Source organism: Microcebus murinus, chromosome 24, assembly GCF_040939455.1.
Source record: "Microcebus murinus isolate Inina chromosome 24, M.murinus_Inina_mat1.0, whole genome shotgun sequence".
Taxonomy (NCBI): Eukaryota; Metazoa; Chordata; class Mammalia; order Primates; family Cheirogaleidae; genus Microcebus; species Microcebus murinus.
In genome coordinates, this window is record NC_134127.1 from 16,792,951 (window position 1) to 16,818,005 (window position 25,055).

The window sequence follows — 25,055 nt, forward strand, 5'->3', positions numbered from 1 at the left end:
CAGCTGATTCATCAAAATGAAAAAAGGAACTTCCTGGCAGATAAGATCTAAAGGAAAGACGCCAAAAAATGAAAAAACAAGAACCAAAGCAAAGCATAATGTACCAAAACGCTACTTCCCAATTGAAAATGGATACATTTCTGTCCTCTCTTTAAACACTAGTACTTTTGGACTCCTTGGCAACTAAAAGGTAGGAACAATGCCATAGCTTCGTATAACCCTCACTTGCCACTGAAATACATATCTGATTTATTATGGACATTTTTCTTACTAGACTCTAAATGAAGAATTTCCCTTTACAGTTCTGGGAAGATGCACTGTGACAGTGGAAACCTTGAACAACACAGTGTAAAGGAAAATAAGAGAACTTCAATGCTTCCTGCTCCTTCTTTGAGTTTCCATCTTGGTCCCAACCAAGCCACTGAGACTCTTGCTCCCTAGTCCTGCTGCTTCTGTTCTCTTCATCCTACCCCATCCTACCTTCATACAATATACTGTTCACAATGTCTTTGCCCTAATTAGGATTCAAAGACTGAAAGTAGAAAAATAACATACATTAAAAGAAAATCCAGAAAAAATTATAAGCGGCACATGTGACAAAGGTAAAAAATTAGAAAAAGCCCTCACAATACAAAGATTTTTAGAGATCAATTAGAAAAAAATTGAACATCTCAATAAAAAAATTGAAAAAGAGTAAAATAGGCAGTTTGGAAATGAAGAAATACAAATTTGCAAGAAACATGATAAAAGTCAAAATTAACCAGTGCTAAAAAATGCAAATTGAGACAGTGAGATGCTATTTTCACCTGTCAAACTGCCCGAGAAATAGTACAGAATAGCCTTCCTGGAGGATGATTTTGTTACACAAATAAAAAGCATTAAAAATATGCATTCATCTTTTGACTTGGTAATTCTTAAGGAAATGGAAAAAATGTTTAAACAGCTGTTGAAAATAACAAAAATTGAAAACAATCAAGATGTCTGCTAGTGGGGCACCAGTTGAGTAACTTATAGCACATATAATGAACTACAAGCAGCAAAATGCTGTTGAAACACATATTGATATGTAAAGATGTTTTTAATGTATTAATTGTGGGAAAAAAGCAGACCACAATCACTTAAATATATGTTCATCTATTTCTATATTGTAAAAGATGTAAAGAATGCAATATGTTATGCTTGGATAAAGGGGTGGGTTTATTTTGCCTGTGGAAGAAAATGAGTATTTATGATCAAGAAAGTAGAATATGATTGTTGTATTACTGTATACAAATATACTTGTATGTGGAGAAAGTGTGACCAAGGCTATCACAATATATATTATTTTTCACAAATATCTACTATATAGCCTACCCCCAGGGGTTCCCAGGGAAAGCTTCCTACTCCACTGATGTTGGTCATAGCCATGTAACTTGCTTCGGACAATGGACACTGGGCAAATATGACCCATGTCACATTCCAGCAGAAGCTTTAAATGCATTGTGTGGTTGGTTTCACCTCTCCTGTTCTTCCTTTCTACCATAAAAATGGGCCACCTGTCCACTGAGGAGCTGTTCCTTCAAGATGGCTCTCCCAATGAAAAGATACATGCATAGAGCAGAGCTCTGCCCTAGCTATCCCCACAGCCACCAAAATGTCACTGGAGATGTCAATAAATACCTGTTTTAAGGCATTATGATTTTGAGGTTCTTTGTCATTGAGAAATGCTCTTCTGCAAAATGTCATGAATTTTTTTCCCGTTTTACTGATAAGGAAAAAAATATATATCTATAGAAAAAATACATATATCTCTCTATATAGATATATTTTTCCTAATTTTTCTATTATAACTATGTTAGATAAACATGCATTAGTTTAAAAAAAAACAGGCTAGCTCAGCAAGCTAAAAGAAATTGACTCTAACTTGACTGAGTATGTTACAATAGCTAAAGAAATACTCATTGGAAGCTATTTGTCAGTTAAAGAACAGCAAAAGAGCCACACAACAAGATCACAGGTGGGGCCCATCTGTGCAGAGTCCAGGGGAGAAAAGGCCTTAGTTAAAGGGACTGGATATATTTTGGGTTCAACTGCAATCTCCTAGTGTGGAGATGGATACAGAATAACTAAGGGACTCTGAAGTCTATGGTCCACTGGCAAAGTCATCTCCATTAGAAATGGCTGCACTAAGCTGCCTTAGCTCAATGACATTAAACAATCAGTTTCTCTAACTGCCTTTGTCCTGATGCTACCCAGGCTAAGTAACCTTAGTATACTCTATTATATGGTGTCCTTGTAGTTTTATCTATTGGGAAAGAATGTGCTGCTTAAATCATCTTAGATAAAATTTAAGTTAATAAATTAGCATTTAGATCTCTTTTTTTAGAAGGGGGAAAAAGAGTGAAGGAATCCACAAAGATTATTGACTATTAAGTCCTACATTCTTGTTCAGGATTTTCCATATTGTACTCTATCCAATCCAATCTCAACTACTCCCCATTTTCTTTCTTTTTTCCCCTCCCCAAAGATAGGGTCTTGCTGTGCCCCTAGACTAGAGTGTAGTGGCACCACTATAGCAGCATAGCTCATCATAACCTTGAACTCCTGAGCTCAAGCAATACTCCTGCCTTAGCCTCCTGAGTAGCTAGGACTGCAGCCACCACCTCTGGTTAATTTCTTTTATTATTTTGTAGAGACAGGGTCTTGCTACATTACCCAGTCTGGTCTCGAACTCCTGGCCTCAAGGAATCCTCCTGCCTTAGCCTCCCAAAGTGCTGGGATTATATGCATGAGCCACTGTGCCCATTTTCAAGTCTATACTCTAATTATGCTTATTCCCTTTCAGTTGCCACTCCACACACGTATATACATCATACATACATATTACTCATGGTTAATATCCAGATCTTACCCATCCTTCAAAAAAAACATCTCAAGGCTTTCCCTCTTCCTCTTTCCAGAAATCTACCCTTTGACTTCCAACAGCAGCACTACTCATTTATACTGTTTTGCTCATGTGCCAAGTGTATGAGATTTTTCTCTTCCAGGTGGCTATAAGCTCCTTGAAATCTTCCGTATACCCCACAGCAAAGGCGAGTAACTGATCCTTAAAAAGTATGTGCGGAATTGACTTCTGACCAAATTAATCTGGCAGCTGGCAGTTTCAGGGCAGGGTTTATCCTGCTTATCTTGGCAGAATGGAGGTCTGGGATTTACGGTTGGCGGCCTCACAGCAAACACACTTACTATTACTGCCAGCCAGAGTTCTGAGTACTTTTTTTCTGAATTATCTCATAAAAAAAAAAATACAAGACTACGAGATAGGTATTATAATGACTCTCCTGTTCCAGAAGCTCAGATAATTGATAACACTCCTGAGATCAGAAGTGGTAGGGCCTATGTTTATTATCTCCTAATTTTAGCTCATTATTATAATATTAAAGTCATTAGAAATGTAGTAAGATAGAAACAAATTATTATACTCCTCCCTAAGAGAGTCCAGAGTGAGACTGAAAAGTTCGAGATGGGAAGTAAGAGTCCTGAAGAGACATGTTTGAATAAAAACAGACAGATGGTCATCTGTCTTCTACACAGGGCAGGTCACAGTGACTGCAGTATTTGTTTGGCTGGATCTTACCCATCCTTTTTTGAAGGATGGGTAAGATCTGGATATTAACCATGAGTAATATGTATGTATGATGTATATACATGTGTGGAGTGGCAAATGAAAGGGAATGAAAGTTGGGGCCAGAGCTGTAGGGCTATGGACAACAGGTGAGACATTAGCCATTGCTGCCTACATTCACCTCCTCTGCTCTTGTCCCAGATAACCATCAACTTTGCTTCTAAATATTACATAAATATTGGCTAATTACATAACGAATATTTATTTACAATCTTGGCAGAGGTTTCCAGCCTGACCCTGGAGGTAGGGAGAAGAGGCAAGAGAGACGGAGGAACCCCGTCTTATTTACAGTTTTAATGGGGTTCACTTTAATCCTCAGACTTACTCCTCCTTCCTCCTTTATACACATGGCAAAGAGAAAATAAAGGTAAAAATGATAGTAAAACTCTTTTGCTCTACTCATGACATAGAAATGGTAATAACATCAATTCATCTCCATTGTACTGAAAGGTCTAATTAAGAGCTTGTGCTAAAGCATGCAGTGTAAGCTCAATGCAGGGTCGGTCCGCTGCTCTGTCCCCACTTTCCACCTATGTGAATACAGAACATGGCATCCCATGTCAGTCCTAGGCCCAGGGTTTTAAAAAATAAGGTAAATCTCTCCATAGAAAAAGTTGTAACTTTCAGTCTTAGCAGTTGCCTCTAAAGCCATCACTAATGAGTTACAGACCATACAGTTGTCTCTCCATGTTTTATGTTTTTCCAAAAGTTTTTATTCCAACCTTGAGCAAGAAGTAACATTTTCATCATGACCCAGCATATACAAGACACACATATACATCTTAAACGATAGTTTCAGAGAGTACTTACTCTTCCTTTGTGTAATACACTCTATTTTTATATTCCATTCTAATAAAAAAAATGCTAGCCACAAAGCTCTAAATTAATGTAATAATCCACTAATGGGTCACAATCTGTAATCTGAAAAGCATTGACCTAGATTAAGCAGATTTTTAAAAAAAATCTACTAATGTATTCATGTATGTATTTGTTTACTGCCCATCTACAGATTCTGATGCTTTAAAGAAAGTCAGTATTTTGCTATTCTTTGAATTATCCTGATTCAGATTGTTCAAGAAAGGTAAGTGCTCTACAAACCCTAAATTACCTGGGCTTATAAACTGACAGCAACTTAAAATGCGATTTTTTCTTCTAGAGACTAAGCAGCTTTTAGACTTAGTCTCATGTGCTAAATATAACAGAATTTTTTAAAAACAAAAATCTCTTGCAAGTGTTTTCCAAACACAGGCATCAATGTTCTGCCTCAGTTGCTGTAATCTATGGCATGCACAACAACAGGGTCCTGCCGCTCTAGAACCTGTAGCAACCACCATTTAATAATGCTGCTTGTTTACTGAACCCCATAGCAGTCTTTATCTTTCTTCCTAACTCAACCCTCCAGGCAGCTACCAACAAACTGGAGTTGGTGCATGAGTTTATCAGCAAATATTTACTGAGACTCTATTATGTGCCAGGTTTTGTCCTAGGTAGGGATGGGCACAGCAGTGAAAATACACAGGATCTACCTTCATAGAACATGGATTTTAGTGCCGGAGGCAGCCAACAAATGACAGAGTAATGGCAGGGCTGGGTAAGTAGCCATGACACAGGTACTGGTCTGGGTGCAAGTGCAGAGAACAGAATCTACTTAAGAACATGATTTATCAAGTATTAAATAGTTTGCAGATTGCTGTGAAGGCTGAAGAAAAAGGTCAAGGCTGAAGGTTCAGGTAACACTCCCCAATCCACAGTTGCCACAAATGGTCCACAGTCGCCTCACCCGTCTCACGTGGTGTGTCTGGCGGTGGAACCGAACCACCCCTTAGCATCAAGAGGAGGGAAATGCAGTTTTTACCCTTGCAGGCTCTGCGACAGAATAGATGCAACTGATGCTTCTATGAAATCATAGCACTTGAGCAGGCCCTGATTAAGGAGGAGCCAATGAAAGGAGGAGTGTTCCAGGCGTGGGAAACAGCCAAATGGCTGAGAGAGGAAAAGAGCATGGTGTGTTCACACAGCAGCAAAGAGGCCAGTGTGGCTGAGGCCTGAGCAGCAAAAGAGAAATGGGTAGAGTCAAGGCCAGAAGGGTAGTCAGAAGCCGGATCATGGATCCTTGTAGCCCTTCATAGGTGTGGAAGGAAGTTACAGGATGAAACGTTTTAAGCAGAGGAATAATATGATCTGATCAACCTTTTAAATAAACCATTCTAATTCTACAAACTATTCTTCTCCATGGCTGATCTATGCCAATGGCTTACTAACATACGTACAGTTTTAAAATGACTAATTTGGTCTTGTTTAGAGTGGTAACTTTTTAAACCCAAAGAAAGGCCTACAAAGTGATATTTCTCAATCAATCTCTTTCACAGATAGCGTGTGTGAGCAGGATCACCTCCACCCTCTCTAGGACCAAGAGCAGTGGCGCAATGGCAGCTGCCCCAATCCTGGACCTACATCTCTTGCCAGACTCCAGAAAAATGTGGTTGATAAAGGATGTACCTTTTTCTTAAAAAAAAAAAATCAGACTTCTGGACTTAGAAAATCTGAGATTCATCAAATGTGGAAAAAATGTTGCTAATTAGAAACAAAAATGAAAATTAGCTGGCAGCACTGAAGTCAGCCTAATTTAAAGGAGTCCCAGGGTTAAAGAAGGTTTTTTTTTGGTACCTTCTCCAATACACAGTTCAAAGCCAAAACATTTCAAAACCAAAACAATACAATGAAATACAAATAAAATCAACAAATTATCTTTATTTAGAAAAAATTTTTTTCAGATAGTAAGCATTTCACTTTAACATTTCATTCACAATGCGCCCATTTAAAAGAAAATGTCAATTTTAAAATTGTTCTAGAACAGGGGGAGTGAGGAGATTATTGCCATGAAAGTCCATGGATTGTCTAGCAATTGTCATGCTTCTACCAGTAGCATCTATTACTGGTTTGAGGTCACCCATTGTGACTATGGTCTGAATGTTCTAATTTGCTTTTCTTCTTACAACGATAATGTTTAAGCTTTTGAGCCCAAACACATATTGCTTCGATTTGAAAAGAAAACATGAAGCAAAACTGCACAAAGGGAATCAGTTTTAAGCACATTTGCTCTGTCATGTATTTGTACATTTAATTTCTTTTACCTTTTCCAAAGCAGCCACAATACTGGCTTTGATGAAGGGTCACAATAAAAGCACTTTTATTTTGATTCTACTCTGGCCATTTTGAATGAGTCAAAAAGATAAAACATTATTTCCTTTGCTTTCTCTCCCTAAAGCCTACCATGTGATCCTTGTCACACTTAAATTACATCTGGACTGTTCATTCTCTTTCCATTTCAGAAACTTTTGCCCTGCTCCAGCTCCCCCATCTACATTAAATTACCTGGGGGTGAGGCTTTATAAATAAAAGAACACAAGAAGTGTTCCTTGGGATTAGACTACATGCTGAAGCTGGCTCAGTGGGGGTTTGTGGTGGCCAGTCTCCAGGATGGCACCCAGGGGCCCAGCCTCGGGGACACACCAGCTGGTAGATCCCTTCCACTTCTGTCTTAGGATCTAACATCCTCCTTTCAGGCACAACTGGTGGAAACAGGATTTGTTTCCCACCTGCTCCAGGGAGCCCTCAACATACCTTCTATCATGAGCTGCTTTGACTGCATCTGACCGCCTGGGGCAGCGACCAAACCCCTGCTCTGCCTCAACCTCCTAGAACAACATCTTCACAAGACTGCATTGTATGCAATAGTCTTTCCCTTCACAGGCTTATATTTTATTCATTCTTCCAACTAGAATCAGAGCATTATTTGCCTATTTTCCCCATGCTATCCATTGCATGCTCGAACTAACTTTATTTTTCCCCATAAGGAATTATAAAAGATTTCTAGATTTAGCACACTATTGTGTGTGTTTTGGTTTTTGTTTGTTCTTGCCAGGAAGTAGGCAGAGGCAGGGATTACAAAGAGGTTAGATCATTCAGCTTCATAGACAGATAAAAAGAACTAGAAGGAAATATTCAAAAGCACTAATTATCTCTGAGCTATGAGAATACTGATGTATTTTCAGTACTTTCAAGATTTATAGTCAGAAAAATATTAACAGAAAGCAAATATAATTACCACATGTATTCATGCACATATAAGCTGTGCTCTTGAACATATGTTCTTCTAAGACCCGAAATGTCATACAATCCAAAGTAAAAACCCTAAAAACCCTAAGGAGATGACATATGGTACAAGAAAAACAGGAAATGATGTTAGAAGACAGGAGGAAGTTCGGGAAGTTTTATAATTTTAGAGATATATCGAGTTTGGAAGTAAGGGTTTTGGTGCAAAAAAAAAAAAAAAAAAGAAAAACTAAAATGGGAAAATCAGGTTTTAAAAAAAGGAGGCAAGTAGGGAGAACAGTGTTTAACACAAAGACCTAGACAATGTACAAAAAAAAAGACATCACAGAGCTTCAGCCTCCACCCGAGTGCTACAAATATCTGTGAAACTGTCAAGCAGCTGATGGAGAGATCTTGTGAGAATAAAGGATTAAAGAACAAAAGTGGTAACACAGTTATCCTAGATCAGGAGAATGAGGCTAAAAGGAAAGAGCTAAGACAGAGATTGAAAATTAGGTGGCTGTGACTTCCCATAGACTCTGCTCTATTCTGGCCTATAAACAAGTTTCCAAAGGGCACTTTGGAAGGAGGGTAGGAATGGACTCCACGGAGACTGTCAAAGGAAAAGTCTGATGTATAAAATACAGAAAGAAGGCCGGATTTTGACACTGACTTTTAATGAATTTTTTAAAAATCTGAAATTGAGTTTCTGGATTGAAAATACACCTAAATCCAGGCTTTTGCCTTACTGCATATTTTAGAGGACGTCAGAGAAAAAGAGTTGCTATGTAAGCATTGGCATAAGCAAAAGACAGGTTAAAGGTATCTTCCTTTATTATGTACAACTAGTCATAATACTTTAACATTCATAATTCAGAAAAAAATGTAACAAAATTGATAACATAGAGTTTTATTTGGACCAGACTTTAAAAATCATTTAGTCCAAATACTCTTTCACCTAGATACCTTGTTCAACATGCCCAGTAACTGCACAATCTATTCTTAAACACCTTCAAGTCAAGGAACCCACTATTGGCCAAGGAGTACAATCTATCTATGGACACCTCCAACTTTAAGAAAGCCTGACTTGCCTGCTCTAGGTTATCTTATCTTTAATTCTAATACTACGTAAATCTACCATTTTAGGGTTGGCTTCATTTTAAGTAAATAGCTCTTTAGAAATACAACATATACATGTATATAGCAAATTCAGTATTTTACTTTGTCAAAGGTTTTTGAGATAATAGGGAAGAAAGGGTTTTGTGTAACATGAACTATGCACTAACTCAAAGGATTAAATAATACAAATGACCCTTCTTCTGTTCATGGTGATGCAGGCATTATATTTGTCTCATGCAAACACAAAAAAGTAAAGAAATGCAAATGTTCTTGCCTTCAGTGCTCAAAGTGTAAAATAGAAATCTATAGGAGTTGTGACTGCTCTGCTCTGCCCTGTCCCATTAAGGGCTACTGCCATATCCAATACATGAGGCACTCCCATATGTACAGAAAATCTGCAGAGATATTCCCTGCAAGTAGAGAGGTAGGTTGAAAAACTAAAAGAACCCTCAAAGCTCCTGTTCTGAAAGCCAAAAACATAACCATATTTTATTGAATTGCGCATTAAAGTACACATTCCAATCATTCCTACCACCATGGATCACCAGATGTTTACTGGATTATGTATCATGGCACAATGGCATTCTGTGAGCTTCTTAAGAAGACTCTTTGGATTTATAACACATTTTAATAAAATGTCTTGGAAAACAGTATACTTTTAACTGAGTAAAGGCTGAGTGATGTAAGAAACAAAAGTTAAAAAAAAAAAAAGAAAACAACAAAAAACTTCTATCCATATCCTCAAACTACCTGGAATTATATGTGTTTATAGCAATTAACAGTTGGCAAGAATTAGAGGATCTTGAGTGGGCTAGAAAGATAAAATATATGCAAAGTGACCAAAAATTGAAATGAAAAGTGATTCTTAAATAAGTACATACTGAATATGCCGGTAAAATTAAAAGAAGAATCCAGTCTTTAGTACAAAACCCTCCTCCCTGCCTGGCCACCCCCACAGTGCTCTGCAGATGGTATACAATACCCAGTCGCAGGAGTGCAGATGCACTCTCTCAATGCATTTTAAATACACACATAATTACAACAACGCAAGCCTTCAAGAAAAGAAAATAAGGTTAAAAGGTCACATTAAACCACAGTGATATATTATTTGTGCTGATGTTTTAACAGTTTTAATTTTTCCTATTCTATATCACTCTTCCCCCCAAGCCCTAGAATTTAGAAAAACCAAAATAAGCCCATATTTAAAAAGAAAGGATGAAGACAGAAATATTCATACTGAGGGGAAAGCATCAGTCAATATGAACAGGGAGTTTAAATAACAAGCATTCCACTGGTTTTCTTGGGAAAAGCAGCATCTGCAGGAGAGCCTACAGTCCATACCCCAGCGGAAGCAAAAGCCCTTCGCACCACCGAGAGCCCCAGTGAATCGTGTGGTTGCCATCTGTCCTGCAGGACACCCCCTCGAAACTCTCACTCTGGCTAGTGAAACAAGGTGTGTGCAATTTCTGGTATGGTTTTTATCAAGTAATCTTAATGGTTTCTCTTGAAGGATCAATTATTTCTGAACAAAATCTGCCGAAGTTCCAACAGAGGCTCCAAAGGGAGTGGGGAAAGCATTGGTGCTATTTAAGATCCATTTTGAGATATGTCTACAAATGTCAATCTGGATGAATTAACTGTGCCTTGAGTCACTGGGGCCAAGTACCTGAGCCACTTGAGACCAGGGACCACTGTATTTATTGTATTTGTTTTCCCCCAAAGTTCTATAGCCTAGCTAAGACAAGAAAAGCCTTAGAAGTTAAAAATAATTGACATTTAGTGAGACAATAATGCAATGCTTCGTTTTATACATGAGGAAGGTGACTCTGGGCAAGATTAGGTCACATGCCCAAGGCTATGAAGCTAAGGTAACAGCAAGGCCAGAGTAGGGCCTGGATCTCTTGCTTCCTGCTGCATAAACAGATAATATATCTGGAAAATGTGTCCTTTCTTAACAGAGCAAGAGGGAAGCATTTACTAGAGTAACTGTTTACTAAATGGTTCCCTAGACAAAGACTCATCACACTTCTGCATCCAATAAAATCCAGCCTATAAAGCATCAGTCAGTATTTATTTAATCTGCTGATGTTCAAAATATGTTGCATTAAAAGGCAGCTTTCTAAAAAGCCTACAAGTCAACCAATGGGTGCACACATATTGTTCCCACTGAAGGGACAACCATTTTAAGTAGGTCACAAATAGTAACACCAAGTAATTTAAAGTGTGATGACTAACACCACATTTTAAAACGGAAGTCAATTTATTGTTATAATTTCTAAACTAGTGCAGACATAGAGACTGTGATTGTTGAGGCTTGTTTTTACCAGTATAAATTGAATTTCAACTCCCCTTTCTCCCAGCTGCAGTATTGAACTTAAATGTCTACTAGATCAGTGGGTGGAAGATCAAAGAACATTTTAAAAATTTTAACTTTACTACCCACAAGGATGTGGGAGTAATATGTCAGTGGGACTAAAATGTATGTGACAGAGTCTTAGAGATTCCGTAACTCAACAAGGAGCAGGTTGTTCCCTCTCTTAAAGAAACAACACTCACCCTACCTTTGCTCAGTCTACTTTTTAGAGCAGACAAATCCAATAAAAGAGTTAAATCGGAATCTAAAATTGTACATGTTCTTATATGTTCTGTTTCCAGTGGAGCTGAAGACACTTATCACAGCTAATAATCTGAGATGTTTCCTACTTAGATGGCCTTGTAAAAGGTTTCCCTTTAATTGGGTAATATGTGATCCACACTAAGAATAAACTTAATTTTTTAAAAATGGAAAAGATTAAGTCTTCCTCTCCATTTCCTCCCCCTTCGTTCCCACCTCAAAGGGAGTACAGATGTGAATAAATGTATCTAAATATAATCAGCAGAGACAGATGTCAATCTCATTTCCAAAAGCCTGAGCCAGGGAGGAGGAAGGAAGAAACAGCAATTATGGACAGGGTGACTTCACTCCTCAGCCCCCTGCTGCCTCTGACCAGTGTCACATCTATCTTCTCAGGTACGGCCATACATGTGGAATGTGAACTCAGGTTGGCCACCTTCACTGCCATTCAATCCTAATACCACACTTCCAACCTACCTCCCAAATCCTGCTGCTCTCTCATCCTAGAATGTCCCTTCTGTCTTGTCAGCCCACCCCTTCCACTTGTCTAAACCCTATCTATCTGGAAGGCTTATTCAAATTCCATCACCTGCACAGAGCTTTCCACGAGTACTATACATTTGCCAAACTCTCATTTTTCTGAACTATTACAGCATTTATTATGCAAACCCCATGATCAGCAACTATTATAGAATGTCCTGCATTCTTTGCTAGTTGTTTCATATGTTATCAGTCTTGTCTCCCCATTCAAACCATAAACATTAAGGGGTTGCAACATAACTCATACTTTTAAAATGTTTTCTAAAGTACTAGCATGCAAAAGGACAAATAGGTACTTGAGAAAAAACAAATCAAGCTCCACTGAATTAACACAGTGAAACTCATGCCTCTTAAGAGTGACCTACAATATTTCTTCCATTGGCTGTATATGAACCCGGAACAAAGTGAAAGATGTACGGCTGCAAATTACACCAGTGCTCCAGCCCCTCTGAAAAGACCATCAATATTACTGTTTTTGTTATTCATCGTCACAGAAAGCTAAGTGCTGTAAGTAACGCTTAGGCATGAGCTGTCGTGCAAACTCCTTAAATGCCTTTGTGCATATATGGATGTAATTTTTCTTTCATTTATGGATTTCATCATCCAGTGCACTTTCTCATTTTACAGGAAGTCATTAAAAAGATCCTTGAGCAGCTATTTTAATGCAATCCAAGTTAGTTCCACAGGCATTTCTCTCTTAAAGATCAATTAAATGCTTAGCACAGAGCAACATCCTAAAAGAAACACAAAAAGACATATGACAGAGTTTCCTCCCAATTTTGAGGGAAGGAACAAAAACCTATTCCTTCTACATCTCTAATACCGTCTCTCCCAGAGCTCTACATACAGCAATAGCTTAAAGAGTGCTCAGTGCCACTGTATTGTTTACAGAAGAATAAAATGTGTTGAGTAAAAACATAGCGAAGTACAGTAGCCCTTGATAAATAAATCATAGGAAAGCCAAGTACATAAAAATAAATTAATTTATTTTAAGACCATGTTTTTTCTTCTAACTTAAATTTATAGAAGTTCATTTTCCCACACACTGTGATGGAAAAACCATTTATTGATTTGAAATCTCCTTTTATGCTCCCTGAGGCAGAAATTAATTTAATGGGATTGGCAACTACTGTATCTAAACACATCAGAACACTAAAGGAAGCTTCCTGTGGCCATAGCAATGAAATACTCTCATAGCCATATCAATATAAGTAAAGACCTATAAAGCTACACAGAAAATTATTCCTTTGAGAGTGAATGATGACAGATACAAAAATAATAGAAATAATAATAATAAAAAAGTGAGCCTAGGGTTTGGGTTCCATATAAGCAGGTAAGGGTAGAAGAATCACATGGACTGTTGATCTTGGTGTCAGGACCAATAAAGGGACATGCCTGTTACCAGGCCTATTACAGGGGCCTATTAACAGAAGAAGAAAAATGAGGCAAAAACCTATCGGGTAGCCAAACAAATAGCAGTAATATTAAAGCTAGAAATCTCTTCATAATTCTCACCATTGGTGGGAATGGCGGGTGGGTAGAGAGTTAATGTGGGAATGTAATGGTTCATGTCAGAAAAGTAAATATGGCTCAACAAATGATTTGAGAACAAATGACCTTATGAATAAATGGAGGAATGAACAAACGAATGCATAAATAAAATAAAAAGAGATAACATAACTAATGAATACCCTCGATGCAAGGAGGAGCACATGGGCAAAGACCAATCCTAACAACTAGACAGGAACACTTGCAGATCTGGAATGGGCAGGTGAGCTTAGGCAAAGCTACTGACTCAGAAGCAAGCAAGCAAACTCATGTAAAAAGATTGTATGGAGACAGATAAAGTGAACTGAATTCTTCCATGTTGGATATCGTTGAACAAATCCAATTTCCTAGTTCTTTTCTGCCAAGTAACCTTCCATTAAGCTTTCAGTGCAGCAAATGTCTTCTATTTATTGGCAGTCAGTCATGATATTTCCTTTGCAACCCATGCCTGGAATAAGCCTCCACTCCAACCCACCCTTCTTCTATCTGCCCTTTAGGTCTAATTCAAAACTCTTTTTTTCTTTAGGAAACTTAAAAAGAGTAACCTTTTTCTTCTTTTGCAGCCAGCTTTGGTAAGGAGGGATACAAACAGACAAAGTACAGAAATACATAAAGGAGGAGGTATAAAGGATCAGAACTTGGGAGAAATTAATATTGTAGATTTCTTTGGCTGGTGTCAGAAGAAAGATGAAAAACCAGGTATTCCAATCATATTTTGGCCTAAGGGGGTAAAACATCCTTTCTACTTTCTTTAAGGAGGCTAACTCTTGATTTCTGGAATCACAGCAGGCAGTGGGGTTGGCATTCCTTTCTAACACACTTTACCTTAGGATCCATTTCCTCTCCTTTCAGGGACTGGGGCATCTAGTGTGTGCAGTCATTTAGTTTATGTCCCAAGATCCACAGAGAGACTTTTTTTCTTTTCTGTTTGTTTAAAAAACAAATTCCTTTAGTATTAACCCTGTAAGATGGGACAGATAACATCTCTTCGGTTATTGCCTGAGAACACTGTTGCAACTCCAAAGAAAATATAATGCTGAGACACTGGGCCACTCCCAAGGAAACAAGTTATAAAAGGGTGGGGGGGGAGGCGAAGCAAAATTAGTGGCACCAATAGCAATGACGCAAAGAAAAAGAAAAAAGAAAGAAATGCCAAGCTGTAGCCAGGCAATGCAATGTAAAACCATTGCTTCATGTCCCGCCTACTTCCACACCCACTGAGAGTGCTGTTCTTGGGGATGAAAAAACAGCTTGAGGTAACAACAGAAGAATCAATGCCAAGCCATGCTTATCTCTGAGCCAAGACACTAACCTCAGGTTCATGGCCATTACTGAAAGACAGGAGATAAAGATAACCGAGAAACTGTGATTGTTCTCTCCTTCCTCGTCCACCACTCCCCTAGACCCAGAAAGACACTCGTGTGCCAAATCTGTTTAAAAATCATATGAATCACTGGGCTCTATTTCTTTCGTGTATTTGCTGGAGACCAGCCTACACTGACATCGATGAGCTGGGGAGATACTGCCAAGTAATAAGCAGTCGGAGACATTAAGTTACTGAACTTTAATGAAATGACAGCCTAGAATTTAAAGACAAAGAAATGTCTTTTTTTTTTTCCTTCCACACACAGAAAAGGAATACAGCTGGTTAAAATACCCCGTAATTCCCTCATTTTCTCTTATATCTTTAATGCCAATTGACACATCGCTGATTACAATCATTACATTATTACATCAAACCCTAGATATAAAGATTTAAATAAACTACAGGATAATCTGCTACCTAGAACTAGGCTTGAACCTCCATCTGGCCAAATGACTTCAATTCATACTTTTACAAAAGATTTCCAAACACTGATCCCCAATTCTACCCTCTCATCTCAGTGTCCACTAGAATGTAAACTCTATGTCTGTTGTGTTATGTCTTTATCACCCCTGGAGCATGCTTGATAAGCATCAATGGCACGAAGATTCAACTTATGCAAAATATCTTCATTCCAACCGAATCACAATCATTGTCTCTGTCTTTCCAGGTGCTTCCACTGCTCTTCTGGGCTCTAAATTTATAGGCTTAATTCATCTCTCCTTCATTTCCTCTATGCAAGCAGTGCATCATGTAGGAAATTTTCTTTATCAAATAGATTACTGAATTAAAATGAATAAGAAGGAAAGAAATTCAAACACCCCCCATGCTAAGCACACACTCACAGTCCTTCTATTCTATATATCTGTACTTCTCTGCCACCACCCTATTCCAAGCTGGCTAGCATTACCCCTATTTTGGTAATCTTGTCTAAAGTGGCCTTTTTATTTTCAGTTTCTGCATACCCATTATAGACTAAAAGTCTCCTTTGCTTTTTTATATATATATTATATAACATATAAACATGTATATAAATACAGTATATAAACATATACAAATTTATGTATATATATAAATAGAAATATATATATTTAAAAGTATCCTTTGCTTTTAAACTATATATATGTCCCCATTACCCACTCTTCAAAGCAAAATTATGCTCTCAAGGGAAACCACATTCAAAGTCCAACTTTGTAACATATTCCACTCATCAAGTTAGGCTCCTCATTGCCCTACCAGCCTACTAAGCTAATTTTTATACTTATGTTTAACCCATTTTTATCTGTTTAGTCCATTAGAATGCGAATTCCATGAGGGTTGGGATTTTTCACTGTTACATCTTCAGCACCTAGAATAATGCCTGAAACATATTAGCTCCTCAAACAATATCTGCTGGATGAATGAACAAATGATCTTAAGAAGAGAAAAACAGAGCAAGGGAAGGAGGAGAGAAAGAATGTTAAACTTCCTCCATCAAGGAGCTTATCATTAAAGGTTCAGATCAAGTCACCACTTTCACTAATCACTTCTACTTTCACTGGTTGCTATCTTCTCTGATTTTCTAAGGTACTTCTGCACCACACAATTCAGCATTTAAATACTCATTCCAAGGATTCCAATGAACAGTGGAGAGCCTCCGACGTGCCCAGCTCTGTGTGACACACCAGGGAGGCACTGGTGATACACTAATGTGTATGACACGTGGTCTTTGGCTTGTCCGAACCCATAGTCTTGTACAAACATTAAACCATCAATTCAAAATGAGATGCTACAGGTACACATAGAAAGGACACTTAACTTGGACTTCAACAACAGGGAAGGCTTCCCAGAGGAAGGGACATCTGATGAAAGACTTGAAGGATGAGTATGTGTTAGCCAAATAAAAAGTAGGGAGAAGTGTTGGAGGCAGAGATAACAGCATGGATGAAGACCTACAGGCAAAAGAGAGTAGAAAAGTGTTTACGAGTTGCAGGAAGTTTGCTGGTTCTGGAGCACAAAGTGGGCAGGAAAGAGCAGATGTTACAGGGGTTGGCAAGGACCAGAGCTTAAAGGGCCATGAAATCACCTAAGCTAATCAGCATGAGGAAAAATGTGAACAATGTGAAGTAATGAATACGATAATCAGCTTGATTTAGCCATTCCACCATGTATACATATTTTAAAACATACTGTCCTTTACTGGTCCCCAACCTTTTTGGCTCCAGGGATTGGTTTCATGGAAGACAGTTTTTCCACAGATGGAGGGAGAGAGGGGATGATTTCAGGATTATTCAGGCACATTATATTTATTATGCACTTTATTTCTATTATTACATTGTACTATATAATGAAATAATTACACGACTCACCATAATGCAGAATCTAAGGTTGCCGCTGCTCATCTGCCAGGAGGCGGAGCTCAGGCGGTGATGCGAGTGATGGGGAGCGGCTGTAAATACAGATGAAGCTTCCTGAAGCTTCGCTTGCTCACCCTCTGCTCACCTCCTGCTGTGCGGATTGGTTCTTAACAGGCCACAGACTGGTATCAGTCTGTGGTTCCAGTGTTGGGGACCACAATTGTACGTGATAAATATACAATTTTTCTATGTCCATTAAAAGTAAACACGTTTTTAAAAAAAGCTATAAAATGAATATGTAAGGGAAACTGGGTAGGGGACAAGGGAAAGGTAGAAGGCTTACACGTCAGTTCTGTCTCTTAGTCTAAAGCATAAATTTCTTGTGTGATTGGTCTTATGCTGTGTATCCCAAAATGCCTTTTCAAAAAATGTGGTGTTAAAAAAAATAACTGTTGATTGAAATCTTTAATTCATTCTGCCCCTTGCCCATCCAAAGAAAAAGAAGAATAACTTTAAAATGTCAAAACTGAACACAGAGACTAATAAACCATTTTAAATGCAGGGGATTTCATCAAGTGCGTGAACCTTAAGTCCCTTTAAATTGTTTTCCCCTCTGAGACTCTGAACTTCCTCTGCTAGTCAGCAGAGACTTCTGAACTAGACTTCCCCCAGAATCTACATTCCTATAAATTCTCACAATTATGCATTCGGTAAAAGCTTAAGCAATGAGTTAGGGAAATAGCTCTAACTGGTTCTGATTTTCCTTTTTCTTTTGCATCAGATTAACTTACTCCTTTAATCCACAGCAGTATTTAACATTAGTCCATATTCAATACCAAGTTCTAGCCAAATGTGGAACCTTGTGTAAGGCTGTCTCACCCAAGATTATCTCAAGATGAAAAGGACACATAGAGACTCACACAGTACTAAGAACATGCCACCACATTAAAGAAAAGAAATGTGCAACAATGATATAAGGAATAAACAAAGTTCAAAGCTCCTAAGACAAACAGTATGCAGATTTCTATGTAAGGTATGGATTTTAACTGTAAAATTTTTAGTAATTGTGTATTAAGAAAAGCTACCCAGCATCTGTGTCATACATGACCTTCAAACACTGTTCTTTCTCTAAATAGCCTGCACTCATTCTGGGCCATGAATGAAATGAGGCCACTATGAGAAATTATAAATGCCATTCTGGGGGGAAATCCTTCATATATCCCTGTCTCTAGCCTACGACGCGGGAGAAGGAAATAAATTCTCATGCTAAACCTTCCTACTGAGGAAGTTACTAATTCGATTTCTCTTAGTAATGTTGCTGCCATGTACTGAACAATGTTTCCACAAAGGAAAAACTCTTACTTATCATTTTCATTTATTTCCCTTCATTAAAATACCAAAGTTTAAATTCTAATAAAGATTAGAAAGGGAAACATCAAAAAACAATAAAGCTTCCCCATTTCTGCAACAGGAGCATCATATGGCATTCTAGCTTTTGACTTCCAAAAGTAAAAAATACAAGGAAGTACTACCTTTTTCTAATTAGAAGCAATTCATGTATTTTCCCTAATGTACCACCATTTCTTGTGAGATGTTCTTAATGTGAAATGTTTTAATACTTTGGAACAGCTCTAAACACCTGCATTCATTCCACAACCACACAACCACGTGAGGATCTGACATTCTAGGGCACGAGGTACGTTGGCATGATCCTCAACCTTGCCATCAATTCTTATCTGTTAATACGAAAAATGTTTCTCTCTGCAGCCGACAAGTGGCAAGTATTCTCCAGTGCAAAAAACAGATACCCCACATTACAACTAAAAATTTATCTAGCTTTGATCTCTTATTTTAGAGGAAATGTAAAAACTCTTTATATATGAATCTTAACAAGACGAACATGCATTATGTATGAACTAGCAATTTGGTCTTTAACAAAGCCAACCCTCAGTACTTTAGAGGAAAGAGACAGAAGACACACTATATCCATTGTTACACTCACCTACCTTTCATCTATCCACTCAAAAGCACTTACTGATCACTTTCTTTGTGCCAGATACTGTGTACTGCAGAATGTTGCCCAGCATTTTTAGCTTCCACCCATGAAAAGCACCAGAGGCAGCTACCTGCTCCAGTTCTAACAACCAAATATGTCTACAAATGTCCCGCAGAAACCACTGCTCTATTAGAGGTCAAGAGTACATATAAACACTATTTTTCAGAAATTTGGGCAGGTATGGTGGCTCATGTCTGTAATCCTAGCACTTTGGGAGGCCGAGGTGAGAGAGTTGCTTGAGCTCAGGAGTTTGAGCCCAGCCTGAGCAAGAGTGAAACCTCGTCTCTACCAAAAATAGAAAAATTAGCCAGGTGGCATGGCGTGTGCCTGTAAGTCTCAGCTACTCGGGAGGCTGAGGCAGGAGAATCCCTTGAGCCCAGGAGTTGGAGGTTGCAGTGAGCTATGACGGTGCCACTGCATTAAGCCTGGGGCAACAGAGTGAGATCCTTCTCAAAAAAAAAAAAAAAAAAAAAAAAGAAAGAATAAAAAAAAAAGAGAAAAAGCATATAGCCACCATTTTTCAGAAATTTAAAATACAACTGAAAGATAAGATATGCACACTTAAAATGTGTGAAAACATTGAACAAATACATAAATAGCCTGTAGTAACATTTTAGGGTTGGCAAGAAGGCTACAAAAAATTTTTTAAAAATTCACACGTACCTAGGTAAGGCTAAAAATGTTTATTTTTAAATGAAACTAAGGAAAGAATTTCTTCCTAAAAACTATTCCTCTCTAGAAATTTTGTCTCCTTCCACCCCCCGCAAAATACCCTCTTCATCACATAGCAAAACGATTATTACAACTACTGACTTTTGAACTCAGAGAGTTCATGTTACTAAATAATTACTGGAGGGATGGGAAACAGCAAGCAGATCACTGAGGCGAGCTGGCTAAGGTTCTCTCTGTCAATTAAGAAAGGCAGCTTAGATCCTCTAAACCCTTCCTCATTTATCCTTTGATGTTTAAAATCTACTGCCTTGGATTACACATGATCTCAGTAATTCTTTTTTAATCAACTGTTTAGCACAGTTTGAGAAAAGGAATTGCTAGGCAGAAAGACAACAGGAAAAACAATACATCTTTAAGTACAAAAAACTGACAACAAAATGAGAAAAATACTACCCTGAGCGTTCAAAGGAAATTGCTTATAGAAACTGATACAAGGACTCAGAACAAGCATTCATTCTACTCAGGAAATTAAAAGTTGTACTTTTAAAAATGGCTTCGGATCCATCCAGAAAATTTAAAACAATACTAAATAACTACCTTCTAAGTTTTCCTGGGAACACTTACAGTTTGAACAGAAAATTTACATTGCAAACTCTCCTTGGATTGACTTGCCTTTCGCTTAAAAAAATTTTTTTTTTAACCCAGATCCTTCTGTTTGGTTCTTTGTCCATCAATGAGTAGGACGTAGAGTTTTTCCAGGAGTCTGAGAAGTATGATCTCTTTAGAGAAGATGTCATTTTTTCCCACTGTTTTTCTTTTAAGAGAGAGGAGTAACTTTTTGCCTATCAATGCACAACTGTAAGATATCGGTGCCACTGTGCCCCCCAGAGAAACGTTCTCTCAGGGTCATTTCAGGGGACGTGTCTACTCCAAGTAAGGACAAATGTAAATGCCACTAACTACAAAGTGAGAAGTAGCTACTAAAGAATGCTTAATGCATTTATACTACAATAAACAAAATACTGATCATAGACAGATAATACATGGTCATAGAACTACTTGGACAAACATTAAACATATGAGAAAAGAAGGAAGATTTGGAAGGTATAAATCCTGTCTCAGTAATCTATTATTCTGCAATAAGCTACTCTGTAAGTCAGTGGCTTCACAAATAATCATTTTATTTGCTAGAGATACTGTGCATGTGCAGTTTGGGCAGAACTCAGTGAGGACAGGTTGTCTTGGCCCTAACAGGGTGTTGGCCAGGCTTGCCTGGGACTGGAGGATCCAAGAGGCCCCAGTCCCAAGTCTGGGCATGGTGACAGTGGCAAGCTGGAAAGTCTTGTGCTCCTACACATGGGTTCTCTAGCAGCATAGCTTGTACTTCCTTCCTCACTTGGTGGCTCAGAAACTAGCAGGCCTCTTAAGGTCTCCAATTAGCAGAGCATCATTTCTGCCATGTTCTGTCACACAAGCCAGCCTAGACTTTGTAAGGAGGGTAAACAGACCTCACCCTCTTGATGAACAGAACAGCATGTGCACACGGTGACTGGAGAACTAGGTGCCCATTTCTACAATCTACCACAAACCCTATTGCTGGAAGGCAGAATAAAAGAAAGAAGGAAAAAGAAAAGATGATTGTCTTTTCTTGCCAACACAACCCATCTCTTGCCCTTGACTCTTCAGCCAATGAAGAATAAAAAATAAAGAACAGAATGGAAGATGCAGTACAAGCTATAGCTTTAGAGAGAGCAACCTGGGTTACAACATCTAATTAGGATTCTTGAAAAATACAGAAAAAGAATAAACACGGGATTACAGGACCACCACTGAGACTCTTACTACTTTTGCTTAAACATACATTTTATACAAAAAGATATATTACAAGGTTTTGGTACAAAGTAAAGAATATCCAAATTGTTAGGGAACATAGGAAAAATTCTTTACTAAAAATGAGAAATTCTACTTTTAAGGGTCATAATTTTAAAAGGTTAATGTTTCTAACATATCTTTCTAGAAGAAACATTGGAATAGGTTTAGTTGAAAAATAAAATTAATAAATGGAGGTATAGTAGATCCTGTGGACAGGCAGCTTCCTCTTTCCTGCGCCAGAGGGCAATGCTACAGAATGCTATCCCTCTCTTGAAATCCGCATTCTTTGGGAAAGAAAATGGTGGTATTACTCATGCATGACCTTTGCCAAAAAGTAGTTGGCAGATGGGTTTACATAGCAAAGTGGAGATGTGATGAGATTATTGTGAACCTCCAAGAAACTAACCCAGTTATGCCTGAACAAAAATTTCATTGGATAAGAGGTTTAGCATTTTCACAGAATGTGGACAAATGCGCCATGTTACAGTGGCTTCCACTCACAGCCTGGTTTGTCATCATTTCTCTCTATTCTGTCATCATTTTTCTCTATTCTCCTTAACAATACCAAAAAAGGCAATTATCTTTCTCCCAGCTATAGACGTTAATCCTCAACTACGTTTTAATAACCATTCCATCCCAGCGGTATCTGCAATCTGTAAGACAGCTTTGAAGCCTGTAAATCATTTAGGACCAAAATGAAGAAATCCAAGTCCAATTATGGGAAAATGAGAAAAAGAAAGAATAGAAAAGCCCTTCAAATCAGACCACACAGGAGGCCAAAAGCATAGATGAAAGGAACTGGAAAGTCATGCTTTTTTGCTGCCTTTTAAACACAGACCCCCTAGGCTAAGCCAGCACTTGCTTAACATATATACAGGTATTAAGGTCTGTAACACATAAGATGCTGGGGAAAAAATTCAGTTACTCTTACTTATGGGTCTGAATTATTTTTCATCTTGACAAACACTGGTACCCATGTAAAAGGCAAAAGTAGAAATATCACTAAACTTGGAGGCAGAAACCAGATTTGAATCCTGGCTCTATGTATAGTCTTTGGAAAATTATTTTTCTTCCAAAGCCCAAGTTTCTTTATCTATAAAAATACAGATAAAAATATCTTCATTCAAAGAGCTGTAGTATAAGGGTTCGATGAAATAAGTAGTTTATATGCCTAAAATAGCACCTAATGAACATAAACTATATATAAATCTGATCTTCAATACAGATTAAGGCCCTAAAGTCTTTTTTTTTTTTATCGCAGAAAAGGCACAAAATTTGTAGCCAGAAGATGGTATTTCTAGGTCAGGTTTTGCTATTTACTGGGAAGACAATCATGGGTAAGTCTTTTCACTTCCCAAGTCCTAGGTTCCTCATTTTATTTATTTGCTTCCAAACCTAACTGAGCACCTGCTGGAATACGAGGAGGAAACATGGCAAATCAAGTCCTTGCCCTTAGGGAACTCGGTATGTGATGGGGAGACCTAAAAGAAACAAACGCATAATGGTGGGTATAGTGTTGTCCACAAAATAAGGTGATCGGATTAGACTATCTTCAAGGCCCTCTGCAGATTTAAGTCTATGAATCCATGACAGCAAAGATGGAAGTCAACAAATAGAAAGGAAGATCACAATTTCTCACTATGAAATTTTGTGAGGTGTTAAATCATTCTTTCTAAAGCTGAAATCAAAAGCTTCTGAAGAACAGCAGTGTCCTTACAAAGGCTTTCTGTACCACAAATGAACAGTCATCATCTAAGATGAAAACCTAAAATTCGGCTGTTAAAGGGAAACCTGTACTGTTAAAGGGAAAAGCAGGTCTTCACATCAAAGGCTGTGCTATTCTTTATACTCCTGAAACCAGTAATTTAGAGGGTGATACTGGCACAGATGCACACGACCACCCAAGCTTTGGCACACACAATCAGAAACGATGGCTTAGATACTCACAATAGTTCAGAATAATAGGTAGAGCTGCAAATGAACTGCAAACGTACACACGTAGACATACTACTCCCTAGGATAAGATGCTTAGTGAATAGAAATGTTTTATTCACAACCTTTACACTTTATCAGTCCCACTAACATATCTGAAGCTAAAGCAATCAGGTGGTAGACAGGTTTTACAAGCACTATTTTTCTCTGAAACAATTCTATCCCCCTGTAGCATGGTTTTTACTGGCAACCATGAGTATAAAAGCCTTAAATAAAAAGCTGAGCTTTCTGAATGACTCAGACAAGGTCTAAGAAATAATATTCACACACAGAATCAATACAAATTTCTCAGGCTGGTAAAACTGTAAGAAAACAAAGGATTACTGCATTATCAACAAGGTTTCTTTAAATGATTTTTTAGTTGTACGTAGTCAAAAACTTTCTGTTTGAATCCATTGAGGAAACATTCCTCTGAATAATAAAATTATATTTTGGGAAATTTATTTGGCAAATTGAACAAAGACTGACTAGCATAATTTATTACAAATCTACTTTAAAGAATAATTTATAATTAGCATATAAATTGTTTTTATGGAAAGTAGCTTCTGAAGTAAAGTTTTGTCAAACAGAATGCAATTGCAAAAAATCTGAGTGCACCTCCTATAATCTAGTTTACCTATTTAAGTGTAAACCTTATACTCTCCATATCATCGCTTTAACACTCAACTTCCACATTTACAAACTAACAGCAATGAATTTTATTAGTCATAGAGTTGCCTGAAACTCTATAGAATTCTGTAAAATACATCAAGGTTTAGCCCCTATTCTCTCTCCAGACTTTCAGATGATGAATGAAAACAACGTAAATCCCTTTATTATTTTTACTCTAAAATAAAAAGATTAGCTTCAACTACAAATCCAGGCAATAATATTTGTGATTTAGAATAAAATACGTGAAAAACTCATGTCTTTGTTATTACTTTAAAAACCGGTCTCAGGGGCTAAAGATTTTTACTTGAATATACTATGTTTATTTTATTGGTATAAATATACTATTATTAACTTACAGAGAATCGTAAGAATTTGGAGCTGTCAAGGTACTTAGAAATCAATATCCTGATTGTACAGGTGAGAAAACCTCTACTGAAAGATGAAAGGGCAGCAGGCTCTGGAGTAAAATGCCCTATATCATTCGACAAACATTCTAGCCCTGGCACTTATTTTGAAATTGGATGCAAGATACT

At 37.8% G+C, this 25,055-nt stretch overlaps 1 protein-coding gene across 8 annotated transcripts in view; it reads right to left on the reverse strand.

Moving 5' to 3' along the window:
- The window catches only part of PSD3 (pleckstrin and Sec7 domain containing 3), a 460,884-nt gene that overhangs the window by 156,508 nt on the left and 279,321 nt on the right, over positions 1-25,055 (reverse strand). The window lies entirely within an intron of this gene.